At 33.7% G+C, this 12587-nt stretch overlaps 1 protein-coding gene across 6 annotated transcripts in view; it reads right to left on the bottom strand.

Annotated features, from left to right (window-relative positions):
- Positions 1 to 11042, bottom strand: part of LOC128186701 (uncharacterized) — a 28728-nt gene extending 17686 nt beyond the window's left edge. Inside the window, exons 1-4 of one of the 6 annotated variants that reach the window (XM_052856544.1) lie at positions 11026 to 11042; positions 7080 to 7129; positions 4743 to 4882; positions 3793 to 4032 (exon numbers count right to left, since the gene is read on the bottom strand). The gene's annotated coding sequence lies outside the window, so the exon portion shown is untranslated. The other 5 variants (XM_052856543.1, XM_052856545.1, XM_052856550.1 and 2 more) reach the window with 5 other exon arrangements.
- Positions 11043 to 12587: the final 1545 nt, after the last annotated feature.

The raw sequence follows: 12587 nt of genomic DNA, 5'->3' as shown, positions 1-12587 counted from the left end.
ACATTACAATGACTCAAGAACCCTTTTCTTTGAGTGCAAAACAAATTAAGTTTAAACAAAATGCAACTTTCCTTTAAACAAAATTTGGTTGGATTGTCTCAATGTTCATTTTTTCCTTTTGCAATGTCATACTCATTTCAAAATATTTCAAACTTTGCACAAAATAGAAGTGCACCTTAATGAAAACTACATAGTCTTATCCTGTTGCATCTCTACAGTAATTGCTGGTGTAGACATGTTTCAGTCAACTTCTAGCAAAAAGACCTTTCCATAACCTTAAACTGGCCACTTAAGAAAGAATTTGACATGCCCAAATATGACTTTTGTGGACCTTTTAGGAGAGCATAAAAGGCATGTCATAATGTATGCTTTAGTGGGGTATTGAGGCAGGGTTAATCATTAACCGTATTTATTGGTATCCTGCTGGTCAGCTGAATGGGGTCTCCTCCGATCACATGACCCAAGCATACCTGACATTCCTGTCCCTTTACTCTGGGTCCTATCTTCTGTTGGGAGGGAAAATTCACATGCAGGAATCTGTCTTTATTCCTATACTTGCCTAAATTACATGAGACATCGAAGAAAAATCTCAAGTAGGAAGGTCTCTCTATAAATTGCCATTAGCAGGGGTATTAAACAAGGATAAATGGAAATGATTTTTGTGCATGTGATATAGAAATTACAGTGAACAATAACTATATTTGAAAAGGAATATATGCTGAAATTAAAAATTTAAAACGTGGCTATAGAAATCTCTCAGCAAGAAGCAATTTGCTGCTATTGTCTCTAAAGGTAAATGATCTAACAGCCAAAAATCAATGAGTACAACAAATATGTATTAATTTGTTGAAAATTAGCACGCAGACTTCATTATGTTGTGCAACAATTAACATGGTACAAAGCTCGAAATCAATAAACAGTCAGATCACTGTTACACTACCATTATGACAGGGCAAATTTTGCATTGAGTAAATTCTCTCAAGAACAAATTGTTGTTCATCAGTAACATTTGCAATAAATCAAAAAAGATTCAATAAAGCACTAATTATCATACCAAAATGTTTTCTAACAAATTGTCCACAACTGTCAAATAGAATCTATAACGAAAAACAACCTAAACATTGGTAAGAATCGATGATATGTAATTTTATACTGTTTAGTGCTGTTTGTACCATAGACACTTGTCTGACTAAAAATATATATGGTTATTTCAATAAGCAACATCTGGTATTGACATTTGAATATTGACTTGACAAAAACATATACCTCGATCTATATAGCTAAGTCTCCTTCAATATCAACATCTTAAATGAAACTCCTCAAATATGCATTCTTTAAGGGGGCACATAAAAATGACTGCTTATCCTTGCCTTACCAATGAATCGAGCCCTTACGGAGGCAATACAAAACATTCTCCAGGATTTGAATTGCAAATAAGTCATAATCTGCTAATCTTCACCCAAAAGTCAAGTGTTCCCATATCCGAGACAAAATGATCAGGACTCCCCTCCCCTCACCAGGTAGAGTAAACACAGGTGTTAAAGCACTGAGCACATTGTACATGGCCCCCAGATCTTTCTTCTGTGATTTATCCCCTGGAAAAAAATCCGAAGGAATTTTGAATTATGTAAATCATCTCACTTTTGGAATTCCGAAGAAATTTGAACGTGTGCATTAGAGAAAATGAAAATACACAAATTGTTGGATGAAGTCTGCTTAAGGCTTACGTCTTGAATTATTGGGACATCAACCTTAAACAAGACACTTATGCTCTCTACCCCCTGCTTTGACCAGGAATAGGATTTAAGCTTATTACAGAGATCAGTTTCACTATCTCTGTGATCTAGCCATGAACTGGGGATAATCCTCCATAGCAACTTCTCTCTTTTCCTATGTCCATACCTGATCCCTTACCATGTTGGGGGTACTACAAGTCCAATGCTAAGGACAATGTGTTCAAACAGTGGCCTTACAACTAATCCCAACCCCTGTGCACGCAAGTGGAGTAAATTGCTTGAGTTCCAGCCAGCCTAGCTACCATCACCTCCACCCCCACAAAAAAAAGATTTAAAAAAGAAGAATCTCTTATAAACTTAATTTTTTTTTACCCCCAACATACATACTATATAAAGCATAGAACTGTCAGGATTATAGCTGAATAAGCACTGCCTTGATCTAAACACTTGACAAAATTTCTATCATCTCATCTCAAAGTCGAAAAAGACACCATTTCTGTGCCCTCTTCATAGCCGAAGACTGGAAGGTGTTGGGCAATTGAGAAACCAGATGAGATCTCTGGCTCCTTGCACCTAGCCTCTACAACACATGGCATATCTTTAGGGGGCCACTTGATCTTTATAAGCTGCCTTAGAGAAAAAACGTGCCAAAAACCAAGTCATTATGTACAAAAATTACCCTCTGCTTCAGTGCCTCAACTTCAAGTCAATTACAAAAATTGCTGTTATTTTCAAGATGGCAAATTCATTACTTGAAATAATTACATTTCATTTAAAATTCTTGTGGCTGTTGAAATGTCTTTAAATGTGACAATGCACTTTATGACATATGTATAAATAGTTTTCATTTGTGGGAAGATTTCTTTGAGATATTCAAGTTGCCCTTGTTACTACATTTCTTATTACAATTAAAAGCAATACAATATACTTTGAGCACTTTTAGAACATTGAACAGTATCTTTTGAAGCTTGAAAGCAATCCATACTATAAAAGGTCTGGCAATATGCAGCAAAACTTTGGTTTTTAATACCACACTTGTTTTTCATAGTATGTTAGTTTACTTGTATTATATCAAAGAAAATACTTTTTTCATTTTTTGAATCACTTATACAATCAATACAGGAAAAAACACAGAAAATCATCAAATATTCAGTTATTCATCTTCCAACTATAAGATCTGCATGCTAAACAAAATTACAGGTAAAGAAAAAAAAAACCCAGAACATATACAAACCGCAAATCTGTGCATTCTTCTGTTGAGGCAATGCTAAATTAATCAGAACAATATTGTGTCGATACACACACTGAAGACTCACCTAATCAAGTCCCTTTAACAGTGGTATGTTTAAATAAAGAAAGTTCTCTTTGTTAAGGTAAGATTTGCACAAACATGGCATACGCAATGCCAGGTAATTCTACCTGCATATCCACCAATGTCTACAGAGTAAATTATACAGGTGTATCTTGGTAATCTACGGGTTGTCCCAACACAAGACTCAAATACCTGAGATGCCGGCCCCTTTAACTTGCAACTCAAGTGTCTCAGTCATTCCAACAAAGCATGATTTTGATGAAATTATTCCTTAACCGAGAGATGCAATGGCGCTGCACGTAATATTTAGGCAGGTGCTGGCTCCTGTGAGATAATTATAGGTTTTGCTGTAACACTTATTTTCATTTGATTACACTGCTTGCATGGAAAATGAAGGAGGCAAAATTTCAAGCAATCATCACTTCTACAACTGAATGACCTCGGGGTTCCAACAAAAAAAACATATATTCTCATCCAACACATAATAAAAATGGGGCAGATTAACCCTGAAGGAAGAGGACGATATATTTATGGCTCTTAAAAAATAAAATTTTCAAGTGTTGGGTGCACTTACTTCTTGTTTTTCATTTGAAAGTACATGTATCTGTTTGTAACATGAAAACTACAGATATACATACTGTTTAAAACGTGCATGGTTAAATTTCCCAACTTACCTGAAAAAAGACAGTAACGTTCTATATACTGTGTAAAACTGGGCATGGATAAATCACCTTATAAACTCACCTCAGCTGAAAACAGGCATGAAGAAAACTGGTCCATACACAATTAATGGATGGAAAAACTTCTCCAAACATGTTTTATCAAAACTTCCCAATAATAAAGCAATGACACAGGTACGGCCAGGTAAAAACTTTCAGGTATCTCAGCACCACTATGATTAAGCCGTCAATCAAGCGTACATTTTACTGTCAGTCGTAAAACACATCTCTTAGTGATGTATAGGCTTGTAATTTGTTTGGATACCTAGAAAGAAAATGGATGACTATTACTGAATTTTCAAGACCCTCATGAAAGGGCATATTATTCGTAGTGTCCCCCCAGAAAAACGCATTGGTATCCTAAGATAAGACATGTTTTGTTCTGGTTTCTTGTAACACATGACTTGGGCTGATCAACACACACATAACAAAGAGGCATCAAAGGCACATTATCAATTTTCAATTCATTATAAAATTCAATACAGTACTCATTTTTTTTCAATTGCAGAAATCAAATGAGTTTCTTTAAAAAAAAACACATATATATTGACCCCCTTATACTAAAACTTTCACTTCAATTACGAAAAGCATAAGAGATCAAAGCTTTACAGTCTATCAATGTGCAAAAATAGATATCTTTCAGTCAACAAAGACATAATTCATACCCTTGCTGAGTTATAACAAATATGTGAAACACTGCTATTGAACTTGCATACTTGAATGGCATTGAAATGAAAAATGACATTTTTCTTTTTTATCATTATTTGTTTTTGAACAGGTTAAACAGGTGCAGAAAAAATGCAATAATCAAAATGCCTTGACTTTTTTTTTATCATTCATTGCATACCCATGCAGTAGAAAAATTTAAGATACCACTCATCTACAGAAAGAAAATAGAGTTACACTTTAACTGGTCACAAAGGCAATGATTTGAGAAAACTTGCCCACCTCCTGGAATTTTGTGAACCAACATACCTGTTATCAATGGAACCGTCCAGGAATCTGGTGAGGAGGAAATCCAAGTGTTGGGTCGGGAGCAGAGTCAGGTATCTCACAGGGTCCACCCAGTGTCTCTCTTTTTTTGAAGTTCTAAAGCCTCACCTCAAAACAAAAGCCTAGAAAATGTGAAGGAAAGAAAATAAAACATCACCTGAAAAATAGAAACAAAAGCTCAGCACGCTTCTGTCAGAATGACAGATTAACACAAAGGAATTGTTACAGATAAGAGGGGAATACACAGAGATAACACTGAGGCAAAGATTTCGGAATCCGGGCAACACCCATCCACATCAGATATCTGTTTACTTTGATTTACAGAAAGAAAAATGCTGGAAAAATGTCCAGGTACGTACACTCCGATACCTTTACTCTGAGGCAGTTACTGTCCTTTTTTCATATTTGATCTCGTAAGGAATGGAATTCTCACAACAAACAGTCCAAGACCTAATTCAGAACAAAATGCAAGTACTGTTTTTGTGTACAATTTCTCTAAGATTAAAACCTTTCTCTTCAGAATTTCACAACAAAGAGCAAACACAAAAGTCCAGTAATAAACATGTCAGAATCAGACTCTTCTTACACCGTTATAAATTCCAGGGAGAATTGAACATGGAGCTATGGTTGTGCTACTCATGCTGGGAAACAGAATGGTCACTACATGTTCCAGTGGAGAACAATCAATAAAAAGTCAGGGCCAAATGACCCAGCATGGCAGTTCTACCAGCTGACATATAATTCCTTTGATTGTTAATATTTTATGTTTTTTATTGAGAGCACTAAAAAGATATTTCGTGACTCTAATAGATCAATTCTCAAATGTAATACATGTATTTTATCACTGTCATGGTTTCTCACTTCCCTATTTTCTATTTTACCATCATAAATGAGGAAACTCATGTTTATACTGAATACCTCTGACACAAAATGCATAAATTATTTGTTTATAGGGACTTTTACTGTACAAAAAACCTCAAATGAACACTACAAAAATTTGTTTATAGAGAATGAACACCACATACATCATATTGTCCTCATGACAAACTCTACCTTGTATATAATCTGCAATTCATTTACATGTAAGCAACTCTGAGCTAAACCTATGGTGAACTGGTACAGCATAACCCTAGGAGGTCACACAGAAGGATGGAAGATCACATTTATCCACAAACAAACAATCCTTATGTCATCAGAAAACAAAGATGTTGTAATGGCTTCAATAACTCACTCCAGGATCAAAGATGGCAGAAACTGTGGGTTACCTGCGAGAGTTGTAAATTTCACCCAAAGGTGTGAAACACGTCTCATCTCCAGCTGTTCACCAAATCAACTCTGTTACTTCTGCAGGACACCTTTACAGTATATAATTAATCACTGTATGTTAATTGATTTAACGCTTCATACTGCTGATTGGCTTTGGTCCATGGATGTCAACATTACTCAAAAAGAAAGCTGAAAATATGCAGTGTTGCTATCTTAGCCTAATTTCACTCTCATTTGATCTAAACATGCTATAATCAAAACAAACAAGATGCTTCAGTTTCAAGAGGTTTGTTGTTACAAGTGGAACCAGAGTGTTCCAAACTGTTGATATTGCACAATCAACAACCAATTTAGTACCCCAAATTTCTTACAACAGTTTGATAAGAAATCATTAACAATGTTTCCTGCAAGATTTATCTAGTAAAAAAATTTGCAGCTTGCAAGGTATTAACTGTTTTGCTTTAGTTTTATGATTTTTTTTATATTCTCCCACTTTAAACCCCTGTCTTCACATTTTCTTTCTATGCTCATAAATCACCATGTTGAAAAAAAAATTAAATGCACAATACACCACTTTCAACCATACTATATCTACTAATGCTGCATGACAAAACAAAAGAAATTTTCTGGCTAAATCACATTACTTATATTAATTTCCAATGATAAATATAAAGCAGATCAAATAATACCCATATGTCAAATTGTTTTTCCGCAGAATGCTGGTATCTTTGTTGTGACGCCATACAGTTTATCATAAACCCCGAAATAAAATGCCAAGTGCCATCTACACCATCTCAAATTTTCGGACCCAATTTATGATGGCAGTTTATCAATAAACATAAATTTACAATTTCTTAGCAACCTCGTCAAATTTCTCTCCAGAAGATAATGGGTTTTGGGTAAGCTTATTTGTCGACATAAAAGGCATAATAAAAGTTATAATAAAATTTCCGTAAAATTGCCATAGATTTAGTGGCATAATAGCATAAATAAAGATTTCATAATTGATAAATGCAGTCAAGGTTATAGAAAATAGATTATTTTATTACTTACTGAAAGCCCTTTATAGCTCGCATTCCTCATATTCAGTCCTCTGTCTCCATCTAGGGTATAAAATGAGGATATTTCTTTTTTAAAAATGAAATGATTATAATTAGCATTCTTTATAATTCATGGTGGAAAAGTCAACTTCTTTCATTCAAAGAAAATGTGAAAGGTCAGACTAGGTATACTATTTCAATTCACATGAAAAATAAAACACACAAGTCATGACTCTAAGATAACATTTACAACCTATGCTAGTAATCTCAACAGCTTTCATAGTACCAGTGCTGAAATATCTCTGTATTCATTTCAAATTTAATAACATTTGAAAAATATTATATACAAGTGTTCAGTTTTTGAGGTTAGCAGATACAATGGGTGCAAGAATAACTCTTGTGTTATTTTCATCGATATGGCATGCACAGTCATACCATACTGCACCTATCATAAAATACTTTATTAACATACAACTTTGCACATTCTTTATAAAATATTTTTTGAATGTTTGGTATCATGACAAACTATACGCGATCACATTCTTGACATGGCCTCCGCTAATTTCTTATGCATGCATGGCATATAGGATGCGCTTGGTGCATATACCTTTACGCCTTGCTCTGATTTTTATCACCAAAAAATTAATACAACTCACAAAGCTAAAATTCCCTGAAGCTATTTCCAACAGATAATCTCTCTATTTAGGATAAAATAAATATACCCCCCCAAAAAAAATCCTCTGTATACTTCAAATTCTCAACTTGAATTTAATTGTCTGTCTCAGTTCTTCCATAAACCTTTGGACATCATGCAGCATATATGTCATGTTAAGAGTATATGATATATGTCTAATAAATGGTTCTGTTTCTTCATATCCTTAAGATTATATATCCTATATTGTTAATTCATTTCGAAATTATATAGTGTGCAATTTGAAAAAAACTGATTACTGGAAAACACTGTATGAAAATTGAAAGTTCTACAGAATAGCAACAAAATTTTGATGCAAAAATTAAAATATTTCAACATGCATTGTATACGTGCATCCTCAAATACAAAATGATTAATTAGGGAACAATAGAAAAAAATTACTAACCCATAAAATAATGTATAAACCTTTTCATTTAAATTATAGTGCAGGGTCCTTAATGATGGTTAATTTAAAACAATGCTTGCACATACAATGTAAATAACATATGACTCAACTTCATGTAATTTTACACCTGTTTTTATGCATGTTAATACTTTTTAATCAGTCTTGAGGCAGAAGGCAACAGCTGGAGAGAGTAGAGTTTACATAACAAGATCTTTGTAGTTTATATGTAATAACTATAAATAAAACCTCCTTACTGAAGTTTACATTATTTTTTTTACCTTCCCAAAAAAAATCCACTTTCACTTTTCAAGGAGATTTACCCAAGAGAGCATTAAAAACAAGTCAGCTGATATAATTTTAATCAAAAAAGGTTGATTAATTAAACACCAATAAATATTAAATATTGCTGCATGAACAATGAAATTCCTAAAACAATACTGGTAGAAAAAATCCTCCTGAGAAAAGGGGAAGAAGAAAAAATGTATTGAAATGAATACAAAATAGATATAAGGATAATAAACAACTACAATTCTAATGTACAAATAACATATCCGGAATTCCAAGCATTCTTACACAGAATTTGACCTGGTATTCAAGGTGGCACCAAGGATCGATTTTTTCCTCTTTTTTACAAGAACAATTTAAGTTTGTCAACCTTTCTGGCAGTGTTGAGACAATCAACATAATACAGCAACATCCAAAGTATTGTATAAAAGGAAAAAAAAAAACCCAGATCAATTCTGGGGGTTACTGTGCGAATTTAACATTGTCTTGTGAAACAGGATATATCGCCCTGACAGGATACTGCCAAAGAAACATGGTGACTTTCCCAATCACTCCTCTGGGATTAGGGGCATGTTACAAGAATGGTTGTGTATTAATTTTGGATGGGACAAAGCATATTTGACATTCCTTTACTCTCTATGGCTACACCATGTCTATTGATGTTTTTCAAATGATTTGTAGCCAGTGAATAAGCTTTCTACATCATCAAAGTGAGAGGGATTACAAAACACATTTTTTTCCCCTCTCTGATTTACTTGTGTACTTTTAAATATATCATAAAACTGTAATAACATGTTGATTTAACTAAATGTTGATAGTTTGTTACAATGTAGTTTAAAAGACTTCTCAAAACACTATGCAGGTCTTAAAAGTCAATAAAAGGGCCACACAAATAAACCTAGAAAGCCACCCATCTCTTTCCACAAATCGACTGTTTTGCTCCACTGGTTTTTATTTTCTTCAAAACATTGTACGAAATTGACACATTTATTTTCGGCTTTTACATAACTCATCAAATATCAACCTACTCAAAAGAAAGAAAAAATTAATATCTACATAAAATTTATACATTTGTAAAAAGCTATTAAAATTGAAAGTCACCAGCTAGCTAGCTGAGTATGGGAGAATGTACAGGTTAGGTATGCCAAATTTGCATTAATCATATGAAATATGACTGATTTTGACAAAAAATCTCTCAAAAATTATGATGTATGATATTACATGTCAGTTCAAGTCATAAACAGACTGACTCATAATATCATAAATGAACAAGACGCCATGGTGAGTATGGACACAAATGATACAAGGGAGGCAATTCAAGGTTTTTCATTTGTATTCATACTGAAAATAATTTAGATTTAATATTTTGATATCAACTAGAGCTCAGTACATAATGAGTGCATTATGTCAAATAGTTTATGACTATTATAATGGCTGGAAATGCCTTTTAGCTGTATATATTTCGAATCTTGTCATGCAGTTAGGCCTAATGTTCCACATGTAACGGGATGGGAGAAATAATGACGGACCAGACTGGGATTAGAACCCGGGCCCCCTGAATCCAGTATTTGAACCGGTCTGACCATCACATTCCTTCCCCCTTAAATGATCTTTGCCCACGAATATCACCCAAGGCTCTACCCCTGGCAGGAGTTAACCTGTCAGTTCCAGGGGGTGGTCACCGCACCAAATGTAACAGGATGGGAGAAATAATGATGGAATAGACTGGGATTCGAACTCGGGCCCCCTGAATCTCTAGTCAGGTGCTCCACCAACTAAGCTATCTGGCGCAGGTATTCGAACCGGTCTGACCATCACAGACATAATATACAGAATTCATAATCTCTGATTTCATAATTTACTTCATGTATACTATTAATAATATTATTGATATAGATCTTGACCTTAAATAACAGAATTGAGGGGTCAATAATAAGTTGCTTGTCTATCACACTTCAAGTCTGTGTAACGTTATATATATAAATGTACTTTAGCTTATCTAAAGCAAATTTATACAACTACAGTTTGCTATCTTACACTACTCGTTAGTGTGTTATATCATAAATGACAATAGCATTCAAACATATCTGCATAGTACAGTATATATTACAATTAAAGTATAATGTCATATTTAATTAGCTATTGTATGTGTTGCATCTTAATTATATTACCCATTTACTGGGCAGGAGAAGACGGACTGCAGTCTAGATTTCTCTGTACCTGTGAATACAGGACATAATTTTCATTCAACAGTTCAACTGCATGCAGCATTTCGAGACAATATATATATATATATATATATATATATATATATATATATATATATATGGTCTTGCAATCGAAATGCTATTATGCTTGCATAGAAAATAATTTGCATATGAAGTTTAGGCCACTAGGCTACTGGCGTGCAACCAGTACTCGGCGAGAAGTGGTCGCACGCCAGTACATGTACAGAATATGCACATTTACAACATTAGAATCGCCAAAACATGATTTCAAAAAATAAATGTAGGGCCTAATGTTAATCATACTTCAAGAAGTTTAGTCTACATTTCTCTCGATGAACTTTTTTTTTACCTTGGGCTTGACTTAAATTATTCATAAACGGCGCCAACTCGAACAGTTCAAAATCATATGCAAGATTATAAATGGGCTAACAATCATATCGCTATCGTTAGACGATTGCCCTGTTATCAATGATTATATATAAGAGCTCAGTGAGTCAGTCACGTATCCGTTCTGCCTCATCATGTAAAGAGGGGGACGTAATTGAAATCGGAATATTCCTCTATATAAATTGGGTGATACTAAAACAAGTCCCACGGAGAAAACAAGTCCCACGTAAGTCCCACGTAAGTCCCACGGCAAATGCAGCTATATATCGATATAATTATGATTGATTATAATTAAATGTGATAAAATAATATTAATTCACACAACAAAATATTTTTATAAGCTTTTATTACGGATTTATCGACGAAAAATCAAAGATGGTGGTAAAGATAGATAACTCGTACGTAGAATTCATACGGCAGTAGAAGAAATCTGTATACCCGCCGTTTATTGATGGATAATTTAAATGTTCTTTAACAAAATAAAATCAAATAGCAATAAAAAAATGACTTTATATTCATTAAATAACACAAACTAAGTAAAAGTTGGGTAAGTAGACAACTCCTACGCAGAATGCATTCGCCCGCCGAGAAAAGAGCACACCTGTCGCTTACCTGATGGGCGATCTTAATGTTTTACTTTTAATTTCTAACTTAAAAAATGATCATATTAATATTAATAAAAAAGAATACCACATTTATTGATTAACACTCACTAAATTAGTAAAAATCATGAAAGTAAAAAAAAAATTACGCAGAATCCATAATCTAAACAACTAATTGCTATTTTTTTCATTTTATTTATTTATTTTTTTTTGTGGTACGTTAGTCTTTTATTTCATTGTACTTAAAAATGCATAGATAAAATTATTAATTTCTTTACGCAAATTTAGAAAAAAAAAGCGCGAATGACTTAAAAATAAAGGGAAAACTCTAACACAGAATTCTTACGACTGTGGATTTAAAATGCACGCCTGCCATTTATAGTTATGTCATTTTATTTGTAAATTATTTCAGATGGCTATAAAGTTAGCATTTTGCCTTATGATTATGTTCAGAAGAGAAGTTTACTTATTACTGTGATTAATTTATTATATTACATGAAGTTGGGTGATACGAGTTTTATATAGTCCGTATATCACTCCTTTTAAGTTTGACCCAGTTCTGTTCTCTCTAAGAACTGTCATGTTGTAAATTTTGAATTTACTGAGTGGGTTTAAATACAAAATTTACACATGTTGGAAATTTGTATTAACACCCACCCAGTAAATTCAAAATTTACAACATGACAGAACCATGCGTTCATTCAGGGTATTTTTGGGGGTTAGGGGGGTATTCAGGTTTGTCGGGGGAGGGGGTCGAGGCATATTTTTGGTCATTTTACGATGAAAATTTACGAAATTTGATTTTTTTTTCCCGGGGGGGGGGGGGGGAAATTCCACCCCATCCTCCGAATCCCATCTAGATTAGCTCATGAAAAGTATGTTAGTGGTGAAAATCTTCCTAATAGTCAAAGAAAAAATCTTG

This window comes from Crassostrea angulata, chromosome 6 (genome assembly GCF_025612915.1).
Source record: "Crassostrea angulata isolate pt1a10 chromosome 6, ASM2561291v2, whole genome shotgun sequence".
NCBI lineage: Eukaryota > Metazoa > Mollusca > Bivalvia > Ostreida > Ostreidae > Magallana > Magallana angulata.
Note: the sequence above shows the minus strand (reverse complement) of the source record. Positions and strands in the feature narration are given on the sequence as shown.